Source organism: Entelurus aequoreus, linkage group LG13, assembly GCF_033978785.1.
Source record: "Entelurus aequoreus isolate RoL-2023_Sb linkage group LG13, RoL_Eaeq_v1.1, whole genome shotgun sequence".
NCBI classification, from domain to species: domain Eukaryota; kingdom Metazoa; phylum Chordata; class Actinopteri; order Syngnathiformes; family Syngnathidae; genus Entelurus; species Entelurus aequoreus.
In genome coordinates, this window is record NC_084743.1 from 61,622,079 (window position 1) to 61,645,576 (window position 23,498).

The 23,498-nt window shown below is 36.5% G+C and overlaps 1 protein-coding gene across 4 annotated transcripts in view; it reads right to left on the reverse strand.

Annotated features, from left to right (window-relative positions):
* The window catches only part of LOC133663564 (elastin-like), a 278,983-nt gene that overhangs the window by 237,013 nt on the left and 18,472 nt on the right, over positions 1 to 23,498 (reverse strand). For all 4 annotated transcript variants that reach the window (XM_062068120.1, XM_062068122.1, XM_062068121.1 and 1 more), the window contains exon 5: positions 18,005 to 18,091. The gene's annotated coding sequence lies outside the window, so the exon portion shown is untranslated. The remainder of the gene's footprint in view (positions 1 to 18,004; positions 18,092 to 23,498) is intronic.

Sequence of the window (23,498 nt, forward strand, 5' to 3'; positions counted from 1 at the left end):
AATGACAAATAAAATTGGTGCATGTCTCCAAACTTTAATGGTAAAAAAAACAGCTCGACTGAAGAAAAGAATAATAACGCTTGTATAACACCTTGTGGCATTAAGTTATGCAAGTAGTGTTGTTCCAAAAAGTACCGGTAATGACAAACAAACATGATTTGACATTATCTATTTAGGATCACGCATACTACATAATAAATTCAATTGCTTTATCTTTTTCTCACAGGCACCATTCACTCCAAACAGGAAATGAGAAAATCGCTCTCATAATCGAGGTATTGTTTGCCATACTCTACCAGATTATTTGTCCATGATAGTGACTTTTATACGAGTCTTTCATAATCTTATTGGAACACCCCGCTGGTCTGAAGATGCATATATCAGCATAATAAACACCACGCGCCGTGAGAAGTTTATCGAACAAGAGTACAAGTCATAGAAAAATAAATCCGACAGGATTTCCTCTTCAAGTAAAACCATATGCTGTTATCTGCAACACAGAATGGAGCACTTTAAGCACATCTTTGTTTATTATGCATTTGCAATAACTTACAACTTGAGAGTCAGGGGGTTTTGGATGTTTTACCTACATTATTTACATAGGTGCATAATAAATTCTCTGTCCATTATAAGGAGTTATGACGTCATCCCGATTAATACAATGACATCAAAAAAAAACTGGGAGTATAAAAAAAATATTTTAAAAACACTCCAAATAGGCGAGATTACTCATACTGTGCTGTAGGTGGGTTAGAGTGAGCAAATCCAGCATTATCCCCTGCTTGTGCTGTAAACAGTCTGTCGTCAACTTCCCCTAAGCGCACTGTAAACAAAAAATGGCGTCCGTCATGTGGGACTTATTTTACTGTTTCAGAGGAAGACTTTTCACGGGCTATTTGCACCACAAGTGCTGCAAACACACCGCCAGGTGGGAATAAAACATCACGCATCAACACATCAAACATTATCACCCGAACAGTTGCCACTAACTAAACCCCCCCCCCCCCACAAAATATATCTATATAATTTATAGAATATATAACTTAAAAATTAGAAGAAAAATAAGAAAATTAAATACATACACATAAATAAACACACTCCTGATAAATAAAATGTGTAAAAATAAATAAATAACATTAAATATGATTTTAGAAAATAGTCATTTAAAAAAATTTTTAAATAAAAAATAAAAATTCACGGGCTATTTGCACCAAAAGTGCTGCAAACATACCACCAAGTGGGAATAAAACATCACGCTTCAACACATCAAACATTATCACCCGAACAGTTGCCGCTAACTAAAAAAAAATAAAAAAAAATTATATATATATATATATATATATATATATATATATATATATATATATATATATATATATATATATATATATATATATATATATATATATATATATATATATATATATATATATATATAAAATACATAATTTAAAAGATAGAAGAAAAATAAGAAAAAGAAAATACATACACCTAATCAAACACACACAAACACACTCCTGATAGATAAAGTGTATAAAAATAAATAAATAAAATTAAATGTCATTTTGGAAAATGGTGATTAAAAAATTAAAACATTTAAAAATAAAACATTTCACAGGCTATTTGCACCAAAATTGCTGAAAACATTCCACCAGGTGGGAAGAAAACATCACGCTTCAACACATCAAACATTATCCCCCAAACAGTTGCTGGTAACTAAAAAAAAACAAAAGACTATATACATATATATATATATATATATATATATATATATATATATATATATATATATATATATATATATATATATATATATATATATACGTATATAGTATATGCTCGTCAACACATCAAACTTTATTAAGATACCTGCACTGCTAAAGAAGCAGAGCAAAAAAGCCAGCCGCAAAGAACACAAACTATAATTCAATCTAAATTGAAAAAATAACCGACATTAGGTCTTCAGAAGGAATGGCTTGAAAAAATATTGTGCATCCCTAATCAATTAGCAATAAGACAGGTGCATCATATTACAAACACCTCCCTAATGTTTAACTAATGCTTCTCAAACAGTACAAATCAAAACAACAATCAATTTTTGTATTGGATCTCATTCGATTATGCAGATGTACCTAATGGAGTGGACTGTGGCAAAACAATCGATTTGATTTGGTTTCCGGGTGCTAAATCACCGACCAATCTAAAACTACCACTTAAGAAAAACTACCTTAGACTGATATCAAGAATTGACTCATTACAATCGATTTTTTATCCATGGTCAGGCCGGTGCTTCCACACTGCCAAGTTCCACAGGAGAAGGTAATTACATTATACCTAATCAATCACTGCACGGATCAACACTATCTACTTCGATCTGGCTCCAAAAGTCAGAGCAACTATACAGACCTCGCACTTTTTTGCCAAGATTTGGAGACTGTAAAGAAAGGTACAATATGGGTTGATTGGGGGGGGGAGGGAGAAGATGACGCACAGATTGACAATGCATGAGCGCATCAGTCTCCCCGTGGCCCCCATTAGAACTTTTTTTTCGACCCAAAAAACCTGGTGTTTCATGTCACGACACCAGACGTATCAGTCAACCTGCTGGAGCCGGCGGATGCAGAAGGTCTGGAACCCGGCAAAACCCTCCATACATCCTAATTTCATTCACGGAACCGATGTTTTTAGGTAATAACATTCAGATGTGCCGCATGGCTCCATGTTTTGGAAAAGCCCACTGACCCGACAGTTCTGCTGCAAAACACTGGGCTCGGTGAGAGGGTAACAAGGTGTCTTCTTTAAAGCGTTGACAGGCCAGGACATACTTTAGTTTGTACGTTACAATGAAGGAATGCATGTGTAGAGGGAGCGACGGTAAAATGGATGGACGGATGGATGGATACTATTCCAGGTGGTCAACAAGTGACAGGTCTCCTCATATGTGACAAGGTACAGCTAAGCATCTGTGGGAGATTTAGCGTACTGTCAAACAACGTGATGAAAGGCTTATACCGGAAAGCCTTGGAGACCGCACACCTCTACAGTGGCCAAAAGCCCACTCTTCTACTAGATCACGGGTGTCCTAACTTCGGCCCGCCCAGCCTCTTCAAGTTGGCCTCAGAGACGTCATGAGTTCAAGAAAGTGCTTTCAAATTAATCTTAAATACCAGACGGTCTCTGAATGCTACATATCTGCTTCCATCTTGAAGACAATGCGATTAAATCAGATCAATCACCCTTGAAATGTACCTTGAAATGATAGCACAGCATTTACTTATATGACACAATTCAAACAACCTCCTCTAGTCATGGCCACGCATAACACAAACTGCTCACTGAACCTTGTGGATAGTAAGAAAAACATCCAAACACTATAAAAAATTTTAAAAAAGAATTACACCCATTTAAATCCATCAGAGTGCATGATGGGAAAAATGTAAAACCCTCTCTCCATACTTATCCATGTTTGGTGCATTTTAGCTGCTTGATATTTCTGATTGATTACAAAACATTTAGAACGTCGTCACGGAAGTAAACAAGGGAGGAGTCAAACTTTCACATACTCTTAATATCCAATTATATATATTAATAATATATCCATCATATTAATATAATTATTACACACACAGACACACACACACAAATATATATATATATAAACATATATATATATATATATATATATATATATATATATATATATATATATATATATATATATATATATATATATATATATATATATATATATATAAACACATATATACATATATATATATAAACACATATATATGTATATATATATGCACACACACATATATAAATATATACATACATATACATATATATACAGTATATATATATATGTATGTATATACATATATATATGTATATATATATATGTACATACGTATATATATATATGTACAGTATATATACTGTATATATATGTATATACATATATATATGTATATGTATATATGTACATATGTATATATATATATATGTACAGTATATATACTGTATATATATGTATATACATATATATGTATATGTATATATATATATATATATATATATATATATATATATATATATATATATATATATATATATATATATATATATATATATATATATATATATATATATATATATATATATATATATATATATATGTGTGTGTGTGTGTGTGTGTATATATATTAAAGCCCAGAACTAGATGCAAATATACAACCAAAACTACACATGACATTTGACATTTTATAGATATATGCGTAAACTATAAATGCGATGTTTGTAAATATTATCATTCATTTTGGTTATTGTAGACTCACAGCAGTAAACTAATAGCAACTGGACTGTTTGGTTGTCTTAGAAGATCGTTGTTTTGCGCCACAAAAGAGCTTAACAGGCTCTAGGCAGGCAACTGTGTGGAAAATCTGCTACTTTTTTCCTATGCTTTGAACCCTGCAGCCTATAGAACGGTGCTGCTAATTTATAGATGTATTCTTCTTGGAAACAAATAAGGTATGAAAATAAACAAATCTACAACATCTCTCTGTGTAAAAATACTTATTTCACAATGTTTAGAATCTGTGGCTTATAGGCCGGTTCGGCTAATATAACCCACTAATATAACATTTAGTAGGTGTGGTATATATACCGTTGCTCTCTATAGTCAGGAAAATATGGTATTTAATCCTTCAAACAACTAACAAGACAAAGAGTCGTACTGCTGGAAAGCGCACGTGAAGCCTACGGCAAAAGCTTGAATGTCTTAGCATAGCATAACAAGGCAAGCATGAAAAGCCAAAAGTAGCATAAAGCTAACAGGAAACGTAAACAGTAGTACAAGGCTAGCAACGATCCCGTGCCGACCGGCATAAAAAGGTATTGGCCGCAAGTGCAAGTCCCAATCACCAAACAGAGACAGGTGTGTACAATCAGCGCTCCTAGCAACGAGAGGTAAACAAGAGAAAACAGAAATAGCCCTAAACACAGGAGAAGTACAACAAAAACGGAACAAGACATGACCTGCTGTGACAGGTCATGACAGAAACAATTCTTGTAGAGTATAAATACTTTGGCTCCGATACTATCCTCTTAGTCTAGAGCTGTCCTATCTTCTCGAGCAAGAACTGATCGGATGAGAGGCAAAACATCTTCTAAGACAACCGACGGATCAAATGCCCGGAGAACTTACAGAACTGTGTGGCGGCTGTTGGCGTGACCCCGTGATGCAGAGACAGGAGGCGACGTGCTGGTAAAAGGTGATTTAATCAGCGGGGAGGACCAGCCTGGACCGAGAACGTCGACCCCGGGTGTACAAGAACGTGCAGTAAGGCAGAGATACAAAGCATGACGGACAACCAGTGTGTCTGCTGATTGTCAATCAGGAAGGGGAGTGTAGTTCAGCTCTCCAAACAGGAAGTGGAGGGAGCATAAGAACATAAATCAAAAAAAAAAAAAACAGGAATATGAAAACATAGAATCCCATGACATATATTGCATCCAAAAGTTGGAAAACTGCAAAGCCTTCAATACGAAGGGATCATGTTTCGTCCAGAATTCACGTATCCCCTCAATTACCCGCAGCTCCCTAGTTGCAGCAGCACTCATGCGGCCCCCAGACCACAGCGCTAAAAGCAGCACGCAAGACACAATTATTTTGGTATTCATTTGTCTTATTCACATAATCACAGCTGTGTAAATATAAATTTTTAAGTGACAGTAACTCTATACTGCTATTTAAGCTGTACACTGACTACTCTAGAGCAGTGGTCCCCAACCTTTTTGTACTTGCGGACCGGTCAACGCTTGAAAATTTTTCCCACGGACCGGGAGGGGGTTATGGGGTTGTTGGTTTTTTTTTTTTGTCATAAAGAAATACAATCATGTGTGCTTACGGACTGTATCCCTGCAGACTGTATTGATATATATTGATATATAATGTATATATTGTGTTTTTTATGTTGATTTAATTTTTTAAAAAAATAAATAAATAATATATATATTTTTTTTTTTTTTGGTACAGGTCCGTGGACCGATTGGTACCGGGCCGCGGCCGCACAAGAAATGTAAAAAATAAAAAAAATAAAAATAAATATATATATATTTTTTTTTTTTTTTTTTTTTTTCTTGAAAAAAAAAAAAAAAAAAAAAAATTTAATTTCTAGTGCGGCCGCGGCCCGGTACCAATTGGTCCACGGACCGGTACCGATGGTTGGGGAGCACTGCTCTAGAGTACACCCCAGATTCCATTTTATTTTGGATGATATGCCGTACCCAAAAATGGCTGCCATGGTGCTATCAGAACAACTCCATACTTCCACAAGCAGTCACAGGAGAAGTTCTAATCACATACACACATGTTTTGGAAACGATTGGCCGGTTATGCAGCAAATAATATTTTTCCGACAGGTCTGAAGGATCTGGGAACTATTCTCGCAGAATGTCCAAGACCGAGTAGACATTTGCCAAAGTTTTGTCTTTCAGCGTTTTCGTTCATACTTGTCTTCCAAAAATATGTTGTGTTGAATCTGGCCGGGATTACAGCACTGATTAAAATGCGGCTAATGTGACAGACTCTATCAATGGGGCACATTTAAAACCCTACGACTGTCGACTTAGATAACGTGTGCAATACACTTTGACCATTTTAACACAATTGTTGAAATAAATAGACAAGAATGACATGTGCAGTATGTCTGACCAACCCATTTTACTCTTCAATGTAAATATTACTACGGGTGTCCTGATCCAATAGTGATATCAGTCCGATATCAGATAATATAACAAGTATCGGATTATATATCGGCTTGCACCTAAAATGTCCAATAAAATGTCCTACTTGAGACAGCCAGTTAACATCAAAATGTCCATCAATTAGCACACAATTTCTCCTATTTGAGTCAAGTCATTCACAAAAGGTAAACATGGTCGGCTATAGGCTTCTACGGGCTGGCAGCTACACAACAGCGAAGCACACAATAGCACACAAGCTAGACGTACGTAATAATCAATTGAACATTGCAGTGTAAAACAGCATATTTCCAAATATAAACAAGTATCAAATAATTATATTTATATTACTTACACATACAAAGTCTGTAAGTAATATACATTAGAAAGCATCCGGTAACAAGCGTGTCCGCATTATTCAACTTACTGCGTCATGAGCTTAACTTAATAAATTCACCCAAAAAAACTATTACCACTCCACTTTAACTTGAACTTAAAGTCGATACAAGATGGTTGATAATAAATAGGTTAGGGAAGGAGTGTCAAACTCTTTTTCATTGGGGGCCACTACGTAGTTATGGCTGCCCTCAAAAGGCCACTTGTAACAGCGAATGATATATGAATTTGATTATTATATATATTTTTCAAGTACACTGGAAAAAACTAATCTGTAGATTTTATAGTAAATGGCAACTCGGTTACCAGAATTTTACTGTAAAATATACAGTGTTTTTACAACAGATTATAGTAAATGGGAAAACAGTACCACTTTTTTTACGGTATACTCCTGCCAGAATTTTACTGTGAAATCGGCGGCCTTTTTTACAACATACTACTGTGAATGGAAAAACAGAACCACTGTTTTTTTTTTTTTATTCTGGCAACTGAACAGACAGTTTTTACTGAAAAAAATCCTGTGGTACCGTTTTTTTTTTTTCCATTTACAGTAATACAACAGTAAAAACAACAACCTTGAATTTTACGGTAAAAAAAACCTGGCAGCTCAGTCGCCAACATTTTACAGTAAAAAAAAAAAAAGAGTGGTGAAATTGTTTTCCAATTTACAGCATTATGCTGTTAAAGACATTGTAAACTTTACAGCAAAATATACTGTCATTTTTACGGTGTACAATTGGATGGATAACTTGCTCTTTCATTTTAACTGCGGCTCATTTGTTCAAAGTCCTTTGAAGGTGTTTGTTAAAGGCCTACTGAAATGAATTTTTTTTATTTAAACGGCGATATTGCCATATTTTGGCTGAAATGATTTAGTAGAGAACAACGACGATAAAGTTCGCAACTTTTGGTCGCTGATAAAAAAAAGCCTTGCCTGTACCGGAAGTAGCGTGACGTCGCAGGTTGAAAGGCTCCTCACATTTCCCCATTGTTTACACCAGCAGCGAGAGCGATTCGGACCGAGAAGGCGACGATTACCCCATTAATTTGAGCAAGGATGAAAGATTCGTGGATGAGGAACGTGAGAGTGAAGGACTAGAGTGCAGTGCAGGACGCATCTTTTTTCGCTCTGACCGTAACTTAGGTACAAGCTGGCTCATTGGATTCCACACTCTCTCCTTTTGCTATTGTGGATCACGGATTTGTATTTTAAACTACCTCAGATACTATATCCTCTTGAAAATGAGAGTCGAGAACGTGAAATGCACATTCACAGTGACTTTTATCTCCATGACAATACATCGGCGAAGGACTTTAGCTACGGAGCTAACGTGATAGCATCGGGCTTAACTGCAGATAGAAACAAAATAAATAAACCCCTGACTGGAAGGATAGACAGAAAATCAACAATACTATTAAACCATGGACCTGTAAATACACGGTTAATACTTTCCAGCCTGGCGAAGCTTAATAATGCTGTTGCTAACGACGCCATTGAAGCTAACTTAGCAACGGGACCTCACAGAGCTATGCTAAAAACATTAGCTATCCACCTACGCCAGCCAGCCCTCATCTGCTCATCAACACCCGTGCTCACCTGCGTTCCAGCAATCGACAAAGCGACGAAGGACTTCACCCGATCATCAATGCGGTCTGCGGCTAGCGTCGGATAGCGCGTCTGCTATCCGACTCAAAGTCCTCCTGGTTGTGTTGCTGCAGCCAGCCGCTAATACACCGATCCCACCTACAACTTTCTTCTTTGCAGTCTTCATTGTTCATTAAACAAATTGCAAAAGATTCACCAACACAGATGTCCAGAATACTGTGGAATTTTGCGATGCTTTTTGTATTGGATGCAATGTGTCCGAATACTTCCGTTTCAACCATTGACGTCACGCGCATACGTCATCATACATAGACGTTTTCAACCGGAAGTTTCGCTGGAAATTTAAAATTGCACTTTATAAGTTAACCCGGCCGAATTGGCATGTGTTGCAATATTAAGATTTCATCGTTGATATATAAACTATCAGACTGCGTGGTCGGTAGTAGTGGGTTTCAGTAGGCCTTTAAAGTAGGACTAGTTTTTAACTAATATGGCCGACTTCCGGTTTATTTTCAAAAAAGGATTCTTAGACTTTGTGTCCTCTCATGATCGACGTGTCCATCGATTTTCATGATGATACGCAAATCTGGTACCAGGGTGTAATTTTTTTCAAATTTTTAGGGGGCTCTATTGAGTCAAGTTTCAAATTTCATGTTCAGGCCCCAAAAAATATCAATATCAATTCCTGATGCGCCTGCAAAAATAGGTGAGTTTCCATGCATGGTAAGGGCCTCATATTGGTAGGTTGTGAGTTCAAACCCCGGCCGAGTTATACCAAAGACTATAAAAATGGGACCCATTAAACTCCCTGCTTGGCACTCAGCATCAAGGGTTGGAATTGGGGGTTAAATCACCAAAATGATTCCCGGCCACCGCTGCTGCTCACTGCTCCCCTCACCTCCCAGGGGGTGAACAAGGGGATGGGTCAAATGCAGAGGACAAATTTCACCACACATAGTGTGTGTGTGACAATCATTGGTACTTTAACTTAACTTAATATATGCGATCGAAGTGGGAGGATAATAATAAACAAAGCAACTGTATTACCGTATTTTCCGGACCATAGGGCACACCGGATTATAAGGCGCACTGCCGATGAGCAGTTTAGTCAGGTTTTTTCCTTGTGGTCTACATAACATGTAATGGTGGTTCTTTGGTCAAAATGTTGAATAGATTATGTTTTACAGATCATCTTCAAGCCGCTTTCTGACAGTCTCTTCAGGATGCTTCTAGACCTCCACCCCAGATCCCACCTCACTCCTACCCACTTCTCCAAAGTGGGCTGGCTCAAGGTGGAGGACAGAGTTAAACAACTTGCACTGAGCCTAGTCTATAAAATCCACTACACCTCCCTGATACCGAAGTACATGTCAAACTACTTCCTTAACGTAAATGACCGCCATAACCACAACACCAGGGGGAGCTCCACTAACCACGTTAAACCCAGATTCCGAACTAACAAAGGTCTTAACTCATTCTCTTTCTATGCCACATCAATGTGGAATGCGCTCCCAACAGGTATAAAAGAAAGGGCATCTCTATCCTCCTTCAAAACCGCAATAAAAGTTCACCTCCAGGCAGCTACAACCCTTAACTACTAACACCCTCCCCGGATTGCTAATAATCAAATGCTAATAATCAAATGTAAACAATCAAATGCAGATACTTTTTCCTATGCCTTCTGATCCTCTCTCTCTCTCTCTCTCTCTCTCTCTCTCTCTCTCTCTCTCCTCTCTCTCTCTCTCTCTCTCTTCTCTCTCTCTCTCTCTCTCTCTCTCTCTCTCTCTCTCTCTCTCTCTCTATGTCCACTACTTGCTGTCCATATCCTTAAAACTTATTCGGGTGTTACCATTTAGTGGTCAATTGTACGGAATATGTACTTCACTGTGCAACCTACTAATAAAAGTCTCAATCAATCAATCAATGCACCGTTTTGTGGGCGCTCTTATTTACGTGGCTCACCTTCGGCAGCGTCTTCTCCCCGCCATCTTTGTTGTAGCGGTGTAGCGTGCAAGGACGGGAGTGGAAGAAGTGTCAAAAGATGGAGCTAACTGTTTTAATGACATTCAGACTTTACTTAAATAAACAACGGAGCAGCATCTCCTCATCCGTCGCTCACTAGTACAACAACAAGTGAAAAACCGTCCGACCGGAACTGTCTATCAACTAAAGTTCCGTGGGGGAATAATGTAAACCCGCTACACTGGTAGTTTTTAGCGCTTCCATAGCGATCACATAAGTTAGAACTTTACGCTACTTTATATTAAAAATGGTAACAGCAGAGGGTGAATGTCCCATAACAAGAAGATAGAGAAAAGAAGAAGCTAATCGACTACGGCATCGACACGTACTGTAGTGGCAGACGTGCACAAATTTTCAGGACTTATGCAGATCTCAAATACACATCAGCAGGTACCAGAAGGTAAGAAAAGTTGGTTTTGCATAATATTGTGAAACAAAACGCCAGATAATATGTCTGCTAACGGGTGCCATTTCGCGGTCCTTATACACACACCATAGTAATACTTGTATCTCTGACTACGGTAGCTGTAATGGACGGTAGCTGTAATGGGCCGACAATCCATCAAGCGATGCGGCTTCAAAGCCATACTAAAACATTTTGACAGATTTTTGAGTGCCGTGTGTAATAGTCTTTATTTTCAATGGATCATTTAAAGTTGTGGTGTTGTTTACTGGCGTCATATTGCAGTCTACACATATCTCTTATGTGTGACTACCATCTACTGGTCACACTTATCATTACACCATGTACCAAATAAAATTGCTTCGAGGTCGGTAAGCACAACCAGAATTATTCCGTACATTAGGCGCACGTGATTATAAGGCGCACTGTCGATTTTTGAGAAAATGAAAGGATTTTAAGTGTGCCTTATAGTCCAAAAAATACGGTAATAATAATAATAATAACAATAACAAAAATATTTGTGTTTTTCATTGTTGTCTGTTTGAGTAATTTCTCTCTTTTTTTTAATTCTACACAAGAAAATAGATAAATTATGTATGATTTGTGCTGATATTGTATCGGCTCAATATCGGTAACCCTTAGACATTACATCACCGCATTGAATACAACTTATTGAAACCATGACAGAGAAGGTGTCTCTTTCAGATCATTCCTAGTTCTGTGTCCGGTCTTTCGAGGCCCAGATGTTTCAAAGTTTCAAAGAGTAGACGAGTCTTTTCTCCTTGTGCAAGAACAGGTGATCAGCTCAGGCTTGCACAACCCTTAATTCCCCAGGATTCTTCGAATTCCTCCATTACACCATTGCAGATGGTGAAATATTCAAATCTTCTGTGGCATTAAAGGAATTACTGCACAAACTGAGCTTTCTTTTGCTCTCAAAGACCATTTATGGTTGCTGCTTTTGTACAAATCATGACAGAAGTCACCTGTTGCCAACATCTGTTTCAGGTCTAATTAATTGACCACATCACTGTCCCTATGCTGCAGAATCCTAATTTTAATACAAGGCGACTTTCCTTTTTTTATTCCAACTTTTCAGGGTACTGTCATATTATTTAATGCAGGGGTGGCCAAACTATAAGTCTAGTGCGACGCGCCGACATACTCAGTATGGCCCACAAAACGTCAGGAGTTAAGGAATCTTGCCCGCAGGGAGATTACATTCATTTTAAAAGATTACTTTTAATACTTCCATTTTGTCATCATCAAATTGACAATGCTCGTAAATCAGGTCAATTACCATTTATCATACTCTGAATAAAACTCTGCGAAGCATTACTTATATGACCCAATGCAAACAAGCTTCCCTAGTCATGGTGAGAAGAAAAAAAAATCTAACCAAGACAAAATGTCAACAAACATGGTCACACATAACACAACCTGCTCACTGAACTTTGCGGATATTATTAAAAAAAATGTCCATGCACCATAAAAATGTTTACATTTATACCCATTTAAATCCATTACAAAGCATGATGGAAAAATGCAAAACATTAGCCACACTTATCCATGTGTGGCACATTTTCGCTGTTAAACTTTAAGGAGATTGTCACGGAAGTAAACAAGGTAGGAGTCAATCTTTCACATTCTCTTAATATACAATTATATTAATTATTAATCATATATCCATTATAATAATATAATATATACACACATATATGTATAGGCTATATATAATTATATATACACACATACAGTATACATAATTATATATACACACATACAGTATACATACATATATATATATATATATATGTATGTGTGGGAAAAAAATCACAAGACTACTTCATCTCTACAGGCCTGTTTCATGAGGGGTTCCCTCAATCATCAGGAGATTTTAAAATCTCCTGATGATTGAGGGAACCCCTCATGAAACAGGCCTGTAGAGATGAAGTAGTCTTGTGATTTTTTTCCCACACATACATATATTGCGCTCTACCACAGTATCGAGCACTATTTTTTGGGATAATCTAATTTATATATATATATATATATATATATATATATATATATATATATATATATATATATATATATATATATATATATATATATATATATATATATATATATATATATATATATATATATATATATTTATTTATATATTGGATAACCCTGATTTAATTTATCAACTGAACATTAATGAATCATTATTGGAACAATCAAGGAAAATCCTGCATTTGTACCTTTTTGCTCTGCAACAAAACATACCATCAAAATGTCATGTAAATTCTACTTTTTGCTTAAGCCTCCTCAAAAGCCAACAGCAATGCACACAAAACCTTTGATTGTCTCCAAAATAACTTGGTTTCCCATGGAAATAGTGAGAAAGCTTGGGATACAAACAGGGAACAAAATATTCAAGCTCAATTCCCCTGATAGAATTCACCCAAATGCATCCATCATATCTTGAAAAGACCTTTTCTAAAAATGTCAACTTTTTAGTGGCGTGACGACAGCCCGTGCACTTTGGTTGCCATTTGTTTGGAAATTTAAAGCTGACCTCAGTAGTGCCTGTTAGGAAAAACTGCAGCAGTCTGTGGATACCTTTTTGTGTGTTATTAGATGTGAGGTGAAGTCTGAATAGCTTCCAGTCAACGTCACATCGGTGGAAGAAGACCTGGCGGAAGAAGGCTGCTCCCACTTTATTATTTTTCGTCTGGAACATTCCTTCATTTACACCTACGGTTGTGCAATAATGTAACGTTCAATGAGTGCAGTGCAACACTGGGACAAGGCGGATTAATTGCGTTCTAAATTAGGCTGACAAAGTTATTGTGTTAATACATGTGATTAATCATTAAAAAAAAACATTGCATTAATCATGTATTCACACAATTGATCTTCACCGCACATGCTCATTTACCTCAACCGTGGGTGTTTAACCGAAATGTGGCGGGGGGGTCGACATACGGTCAGTGATAAGGTCCAACTGGTGTGCTTGTTGGAACATTTCTCTATCAAATACACTCGGACGGGACTGCAGATACAACATTTTAAGCAATTAATAGACATTTGAAAATGGTTGTATGTGACAATCTAACGCTAAAAGTTCATTTTGTGTCAAAATATTGGTGTATTTTTAAAATTCTAATTCTAATTCAATGAATATCACCCACTTCTTATTTTCAGTACTGTCCTTCACACTCGTTAGCATGGTTGAAAAAACAAAGTTACGTCAATCTCTAGCTATCAGCTAATGCTAGCAGATAAGTAAGACGTTTTGATTGGATCTCATGTGGTTCACTGTAATACCACTGTAATAGTCGCTACCCAAATTTTTGCAACCTAAAACATAACAATAGGCCGAGAGACAAATCCCGGCAGGCCCAAGACATTGATACAATGTTGATTATACATTCAAGTCTTTAGAACTGACTTTGATACAACGCAGCAAAATAGTTGTACCGGTATTTGTAAATTGAGTCAACGTTGATGTCTAACGTTGTATTCAGGTTGTTGGTTGGGAAATGACCAAATTTCAATGGTCAAATCAACGTCACAACCTGACATTGAAAAAACGTTGTCAAAAAGCATGTTTGTCATAACGGGGGGGGGGGTCGCAGCTTGCTGCGAAGTTTGTTTTCCCGGGATGCAAACTGACTTTTCCGGACGGACAAGGCGTGAAGGTAGGAACATGATTTAATCTTGACTCTCAAATAGGTACAAACAAAAATGCGCACAAGGCGAAGGCACAACTTAGCGCAGGAAACAAAAGCTAACACTTAGCATAAACTATGGACAGGGCAAAAACTCGCTAACTGTGGCATGAACAAACAAAACTTACTTGGCAAGGCATGAAGCAAACAATCGCATGACCCAAGCAATGAATACCGGTCTCTTGATTAGAGACAGGTGTGTCCCGAACGCAAGAGGCAGGTGAAAATCATAAGTCGTCATGGAAACTACAACAAACAAGGGTGCACAAAAACAGGAACTAATGGAGTCTTAAAACTAACAGAAAATAACAAAAACATGATCCAGACCACAGATCATGACAATGTTGTTTCAACGTTGTATTTGTGTTGTAGAATATTGGCTGGGAAATGACCAAAATTCAATGGTCAAATCAACGTCAGAACCCAACATTGATTAAACGTCATCCAAAAAGCATGTTGTTTTAACGTTAGGTCTGAGTTGCTCAACGTCAGGACCCAACTCAACATGTTCTCTAGTGCCTGCTGGCCTGGTATCCCAAAGAACTGGTAAACGGGGGCACTCTTATCCCGAGGTGTCACTGTATACCCTAGTATAGTACGATACAGTGTAGATCCCCTAATATCAAGTACAGTATACTCTCACTGACCTTCATTTGCATGAAATTGCGTACTTGCTGGCCAGTTGGACTTTTTAATGTGATGTAAATCTCAGTGTTCTCTATCTTCTGTCAACAAATCTAAACACCCAATGAAAACATGCTCTATTGCGTCATTTTTGGCTGCGCCACTACACGCAGTTTTTTGGTTTTTTTGTATGGGGAGCTCTCAACACTGTCAAGAACAAAGATGATCGTCATTACTTTGTTGAAGTGCAGACAACCTTGGAGAATGTACGTTATGTTTTAAACTAGGGCTGTAACGGATTCTTTCCTACATACTTGTAGCACTGCTTGGCGTGATTCCGACTTCCCACCTTTTATACACAGTTGCTAAAATGACATGTTGTTAGCTCAAAAGGGTTCATGATGTCTTCTTATTGAATATACTTTTCAGTTTCTTCTAGTCAGACTAGACTTCGATGTGATAGAAGTAGGCCTCGGCAATAAATCAATTTTATTGGTAGATTTGAGATTTTAAAAATCTATGTTTTTTCCCCCCCAGGAGCTTCTGTAGCTTCCTCCCACCCCCTTATTTCCTTAGTGGAAATTCACACACTTAGCAAAACATGCTGACGCGAACAAGAGTAATAGGTTTGTTCCAAAGAAAAGAAAAGTGTTGTTGTTGGTTTTGTTTTGCGGCAACATGTGTGGAACAAATGACTGCACGCTGCAAAGTTTATCTAAAAAACACAGCAGCACAACAAATAGTGTAGTCCCGATACCAATATTTTGGTACCGGTACCGTTGCTTTTCTGTACTTTTGTAAATAAAGGGGACATAAAAAACTTGCATTATTGGCTTTATTTTAACAAAAAATCTTAGGGTACATTAGACATATGTTTCTTATTGCAAGTTTGTCCTTAAATAAAATAGTGAACATACAAGACAACTTGTCCTTTAGTATTAAGTAAACAAACAAAAGCTCCTAATTTAGCTGCTGAGTAATTCAGTAATATATCGTGTCATTTTCCATTCTATTATTTTATCAAAATTATTAAGGAAAAGTGGTAAAAAATTAATTATTAATTTACTTGTTCATTTACTGTTAAAATGTAATAATCACTTATTCTTCTGTTATTCGGATGCTTTACATTAGTTTTGGATGATACCACAAATTTGGGTATCAATCCGATACCCAAATTTTACCTAATTTTTAGAGGCAGTATAGTACCGGATATGAGTCATTATGTGTGACAATCATTGGTACTTTAACTTTAACTTTAATTAGTATCGCGGTACTATACTAATACCGGTATACCGTACAACCCTACAACAAATTCATTTCAGCATTTGAAACCAAAGCAGCCAGCCGAGTGGGGGGAATGCAACTTTTTACGAGGACAACAAAAACATAACAACAAACACACAAACTCACGCTAAAAAGCAGCTTACTGTGGTGGAATCATTTACACAAGGTATCATGTATGATGAACAAGGAGCACAGTGGAAAACGATCACAAAAGATGTGGTGCCCAAACAGTGAAAAAGTCTGCATTTATCCACCCATTAAAACTGTAAAGATCGCTCTATGCAAAAAAAGTATTTTATTCAAGACAGAGGTTTTGCCTCCCATAGGATGCTCTATATTGAATAACTTTAATTGATTAGGACAATGCATATTGGTCAATTACAGTAAATACAGTATGCCAGAATTATGTAACATTTCATCTGTTTAGTTTTGGGTTTTTTAACTGATTCATACAAAGTCTAATTTACATTTGCTATAAAAATAACCAACTTTATAAAAATTTAATTTTGATAAGAGTAAGAGGGTTATTTTTTTACACTGACTTTTCATACACCGATTTTTTACACTTTATTTTTTACATATAATTTTAAAACACAGATTTTCTGCCCTGATTTGTATATACATTGAATACAATACAATTATTTTTTTATACACTAAATTCTTTTACATTGAATTTTTAAAACACATAATTTTTTTACAGATTTTTTTACACTCAATTTTTATACACTCATTTTTTTTACATCGAATTTTAAAACACTGAATTTTTTTTTTACACTGTTTTGTTTTTACACTTAATTTGTATATACAAGCTTTCTTCACATTGAATTTAAAAACATTTTTTACAATGATTTTTTACACTGAAATTCAAAACACCAATTTTCTGCCCTGATTTGTGTATACATTGAATATTTATGCACTGTATTTTTATACACAAAATTCTTTTACATGGAATTTTAAAACATTAAATTTTTTTTGCACAAATTTTTTTTACACAGAATTTTCATACACAAGCATTTTAAACTATCAGTTTTTCATCAACTAAAAGTGAAACCTGTTATGAATTATCTCTGTTGTTTTGTATTCATTCTTTTTTTTTAAAGGAGGGGGGAAAAATGGGGGAAATATGTTTGAATTAATTTGAAAAAATCCGAGATTTTATTTTCAGGCCATATCACCCAGATCTAGATAGAAGGAATATTTTACCTTGACATGGTTCAACAGGGGTCTGCAGTCTGCTCTCTCGTCTCAATGGTTGGTCTCCTTGGTCCGATTTCTTATTCCGATCACCTCCTTAAGCCATGCAGAGAAACATACTTCACATCGGAGACACAGGCAGGACATGCAACACAAGAAAGAAAGAAAATCGTAAAGAAAAACAGACGACTGAAAGAGTGAAACAAACATCCAAACAAAAGGAAATCTTAAAATCAGCCATTTCAGATCATTGCAAAATAAATAACACCAAAATCATCGTGACAGAAACCAACAAATACAATGAATTATGGAGACGATTGAAATAAGGAAGCGGCCCAAAGACACTATCAATCAGACAATTGATACCACGCCTATAAGGAGAGATAATTGGCCGATACCTCACAGTGGTCAGGTGACTTTTCTGAAGAAGACTGCAGACGACAGTTGAAACATGTCAAGGTCAATACCAAATGTTGTTCACATGCCCCGTAGTATTAGTAGTTGTGCTATGAATCTTTGTATCATTACCTTAATTCACATGTTTTGTTCGCACCGTGAGTTAAGTTGTGTTGTTATGTGATGTTTTACACGATTACTGACTTAGGAGTTTGATAGATGTTTGTGGTATTTAATCCATTTTGATATGTGTTCATTTAATGCGTTTCAGCTCGGAACAACCAAAAAAGCCATGTTTGATTCTACGTTTCCAAATTTTGATGCATGAAGCAATCTAATAACAGTTGTTTGTGGTTTTATCTCACAGTTTTGCTCCTGAAAATTCACCAGTAACTATTAAAACATGTACACGATCATCATCTGACCTATGCTTGTTTTCTAAAATGCAGGGATGTGGCAATGATGTCATTACATGATCTCATTATCAACACTTTCTAAGGATGTACTCATCTTAATCTGATGTCATTCTCCATGCTGCTCATAGCATAGCGTCCCAGGATTGCTATGTATCAAAAAGGCAACGTGAACACGGACAATCATAGCTGATTGATTTGTTTTGAGACAACGCAACAAGGACCTTGTGAATATGAAGAGACAATTCATGGATATTCATCACATATAAGCCTTAAAAGATGGTGTCTTTCATTCTTTCATTAAAGGCCTACTGAAACCCACTACTACCGACCACGCAGTCTGATAGTTTATATATCAATGATGAAATCTTAACATTGCAACACATGCCAATACGGCCGGGTTAACTTATAAAGTGCAATTTTAAATTTCCCGCCACACTTCCGCTTGAAAACGTCTCGGTATGATGACGTATGCGCGTGACGTAGCCAGTTTAACAGAGGTATGGCTTCCCCATTGAAGCCAATACGAAATAGCTCTGTTTTCATCTCATTATTCCACAGTGTTCTGGACATCTGTGTTGGTGAATGTGTTGCAATTTGTTCATTGCATTATGGAGAAAGAAGCTGAGCAAGCAACGAAGAAAGTTGTCGGTGCGAAGCGGATATTTTGCGAGGGAAGTCAGCAACACAACACAGCCGGTGTTTGTTTACATTCCCGAAAGATGCAGTCAAGATCGAAGAACTCGGACAACAGAGACTCTAACCAGGAGGACTTTGATTTGGATACACAGACGCGATACCGTGAGTACGTAGCTGCGCTTCCAAACATTTGATCGCTTGCTATAACTAGCTCGAGCTAGTAGCTAGGAGCTAGGAGCCAGCATAACAAACACCTAGGTGTTTGTTATGCGGGATTAATTTGTGGCATATTAAATACAAGCCTGGTTGTGTTGTGGCTAATAGAGTATATATATGTCTTGTGTTTATTTACTGTTGTAGTCATTCCCAGCTGAATATCAGGTCCCACCCGCGCGCTTCCAAACATTTGATCGCTTGCCCGTACGTGCGTGTCACGTACGTAACTTTGGTTAAATATATAAGCTTTATGAACCTTGGGTTAGGTGAACGGTTCTTTGGGCTGAGTGAGTGTGTGTGTTGTGCAGGTGTTTGAATTGTATTGGCGGGTTATATATACGGGATCCCGTCCATATAACCCGCTCGAGCTATAACTAGCTCGAGCTAGTAGCTAGGAGCTAGGAGCTGGCATAACAAACACCTAGGTGTTTTTATGCGGGATTAATTTGTGGCATATTAAATATAAGCCTGGTTGTGTTGTGGCTAATAGAGTATATATATGTCTTGTGTTTATTTACTGTTGTAGTCATTCCCAGCTGAATATCAGGTCACCCCCGGCTCTCACAGCATCTTCCCTATCTGAATCGCTTCCACTCCCCACTAGTCCTTCACTTGCATTTTCCTCATCCACAAATCTTTCATCCTCGCTCAAATTAATGGGTAAATCGTCGCTTTCTCGGTCCGAATCTCTCTCACTTCTGGCGGCCATCATTGTAAACAATAGGGAACTTTGCGGATATGTTCAATTGACTACGTCACGCTACTTCCGGTAGGGGCAAGCCTTTTTTTTATCAGATACCAAAAGTTGCGATCTTTATCGTCGTTGTTTTATACTAAATCCTTTCAGCAAAAATATGGCAATATCGCGAAATGATCAAGTATGACACATAGAATAGATCTGCTATCCCCGTTTAAATAAATAAAAATTATTTCAGTAGGCCTTTAACTGGTCGCAATCACTCAGCTATTCACCTGATCTTGTAAAAGTCAGCTATTTGAACTATTACACTATCAATCGAGCCATGATCCTAAGGTTCTGAAGCCGGATGAGCCCCATGCATTACACTGATCAATGAAGAGTCACACACACTAAAAAATGTTGGGTTGAAAAATAACCCAATTTTAACCCAACTGCTAGTTCAGAAAAGTACAAACCCCTTATTTGAGTTTTTTGAAATCAACATTTTGGGTTAATTTTTTCAACCCAACTTTTGCGTTGAATTATTTAACCAAAAAGTTTAATTATAACTTAATGTTGGGTTACTCCCAACCAAACTATTGGGTTACATTTTTTTACCCAAAAGTTGAGTTATGCTAACTCAATGTTGGTTGATTCATAACCCAACTATTGGGTCTAATTTATTTAACACAAAAGCTGAGTTATGCTCACTACATGGTTGGGTTATTCCGAACCCAAATATTGGGTTGCACAATTTAGCGCTCCTTGACCCAATAATTGGTTAAAAATGATCAATTTTACTGCTGGTTTGTCTTACTCCTTCCCAACTACTGATCAAAACTATTTTTATTTCATTAAAATATACTCAAAAGCAAGATATGAGGGACATGACATAAGTAGCTCTCCGATTAGTGCCCAGGAGCAGGTGAGCGTCCCGAACACTAATCAGAGGCAGGCGAAAACAATCTGCAGTCATGGCAACTAAAACACAAACCCATGGGTGCTCAAAACAGGAACTGAGGGAGTCTAAAACTAAACAAACATGACGGATCATGACATTAGTAGTTCTATACAGCATGCTCAAATACCTTAATTTACATAAAATGTGTGATTGTAAATAATCTTAATGAGATTACTCCTTAATAAAAATTCCCGTCAAAAAAAAAGGTCCTTTTTAATTAAAAAAAAGCCTTTTACCCAAAAATGCGTTACTCATTGAAAAAGCAGCCCAAAAATGGTTCATAGTTTTGAAAACCCAGCAATTTAGTAAAATATATATATATATTTTATTTTATTTTATTTATTTTTGTCCTGTCCAGCTTCTCAGGCAAATCATATAGTTGATGTATATGCCCATATCGGCTGTATACATTTACTTTACAAAAGAGAAGTGTGGGATACTTCTCTTGTTGCCTTATTTGTATTTTACTTTATTAAACTGATTTATATTATTATTTGGTGCAGCCGGGCCGGAGCAGGAGGGGATAAAGGAAAAAAAGGAAGACAGAGGGGGAAATTGTGGGGACAAGAGGGGGATAAGACAGAGAGACAAAAACAACAACAGCAAACACAACAACAGCAATAGAACAACATCAGCAAATAAGTTATGTACAAATGTGATAGTTAAAGTGATAAAAAAAAAGCAGTTAGTGAAATAAATAATAATACAGAAATGATAATGAACATTATTACACTACAAATGGAGCAATAGATATGCCAATAGAAATAGTACTATTGATAATGAATAATAACAATAAGTTACAGTGTTTCCCATTAACTGCCAAGATACCTGTGGCGGTGGGGGCGTGGCTATGGGCGTGGTCACCATGACATCATCGAGTAATTTGCATAATTTACTACAATGATATGATTTTCTCTAAAAAGGCTCAAAAAATGTATACTTACTAATTAATAATAAGTTTTGTTTTAAACGTCCATCCATCCATCCATCCATCCATCCATCCATCCATTTTACAATATAATTACAACACTTTATGTACATATTTATAAACAGATTTGAACAATAAGTTATTCACTGAAATATATTTATTAATTGTGGTTCTTACAAAAAATATATCTTATAAAATATATAAGCTAAAATGTCTCTTAAAGCTCTGCCCCTTTAATTAGTGCATACTAAATAATTTAACTTTAGCCTACTACTACAACCATATTATTTACCAGCAACATAAAGTGAAACAGAGGCAGAGGTGTCCTGCCACAGTCAGTAACAAATAAACAGAAAACAGTAGTGGTCAAATACAAATAAGGCAACAAGAGAAGTATCCTACACTTCTCTTTTGTAAAGTAGATCTGAACAGCCTATATGGGCATCTACATCAACTATATGATTTGCCTGAGAAGCTGGACAGGACAAAAAAAAAAAAAAAATTTGATATTATTTTTTTTTTATATTTGTGGCGGACGTAATTCTTTCGTGGCGGGCCGCCACAAATAAATTAATGTGTGGGAAACCCTGAGTTACCTCTATTATCAACAATACAATTGTTCAAATGCAACAATACATATATGTAATGATAACTTGAAATACAAAAGAAAGCAGATAAATGGAGGGGAAGAAAGCGAAGCCAGCCATATTAACCTTGTAAATTGTTATAGTAACAATAAGTTAGGCTTTGTCAGTGTGCCATGTGTTACCCAGTTTACCCTAGGGTAACAACGTTAATATATGTTTGACGAAACATGATTATATGATTGATTGAGTTAAAATAATACCCTTATAACCCAAAAAATTGATTGCTCTTCATAAAAATAACACAAAAATGTAACCCAACACTCGCAACTCATAAATTGGGTTATGAAAACAACCCAGCACGGTCTATCAATCGACACATCTCTGTACAACATGTCAGATTGGGTATGCTCTTGTAACTATTGGTGTTTTCATATCTATATTACATTATCAGAGTAAAAACATTTCATGTTTCCAGGATATTAATCTACTCTAAAAGATATAATAAATGCCTTAGTGCCACTGTGTGCAGTGGTGCCCAGACGAAATAGGGAGTGGAGACACGACACAAAGTATTTTCTCACAAGACAGCAGTGTTTCTTGGAGAGCGTTACATCCCATGCATGTATGCTTTAATGCCAAACATAATAAGGGAGGGTAGACGGTGACTGCAAGATTAGGCCAAGA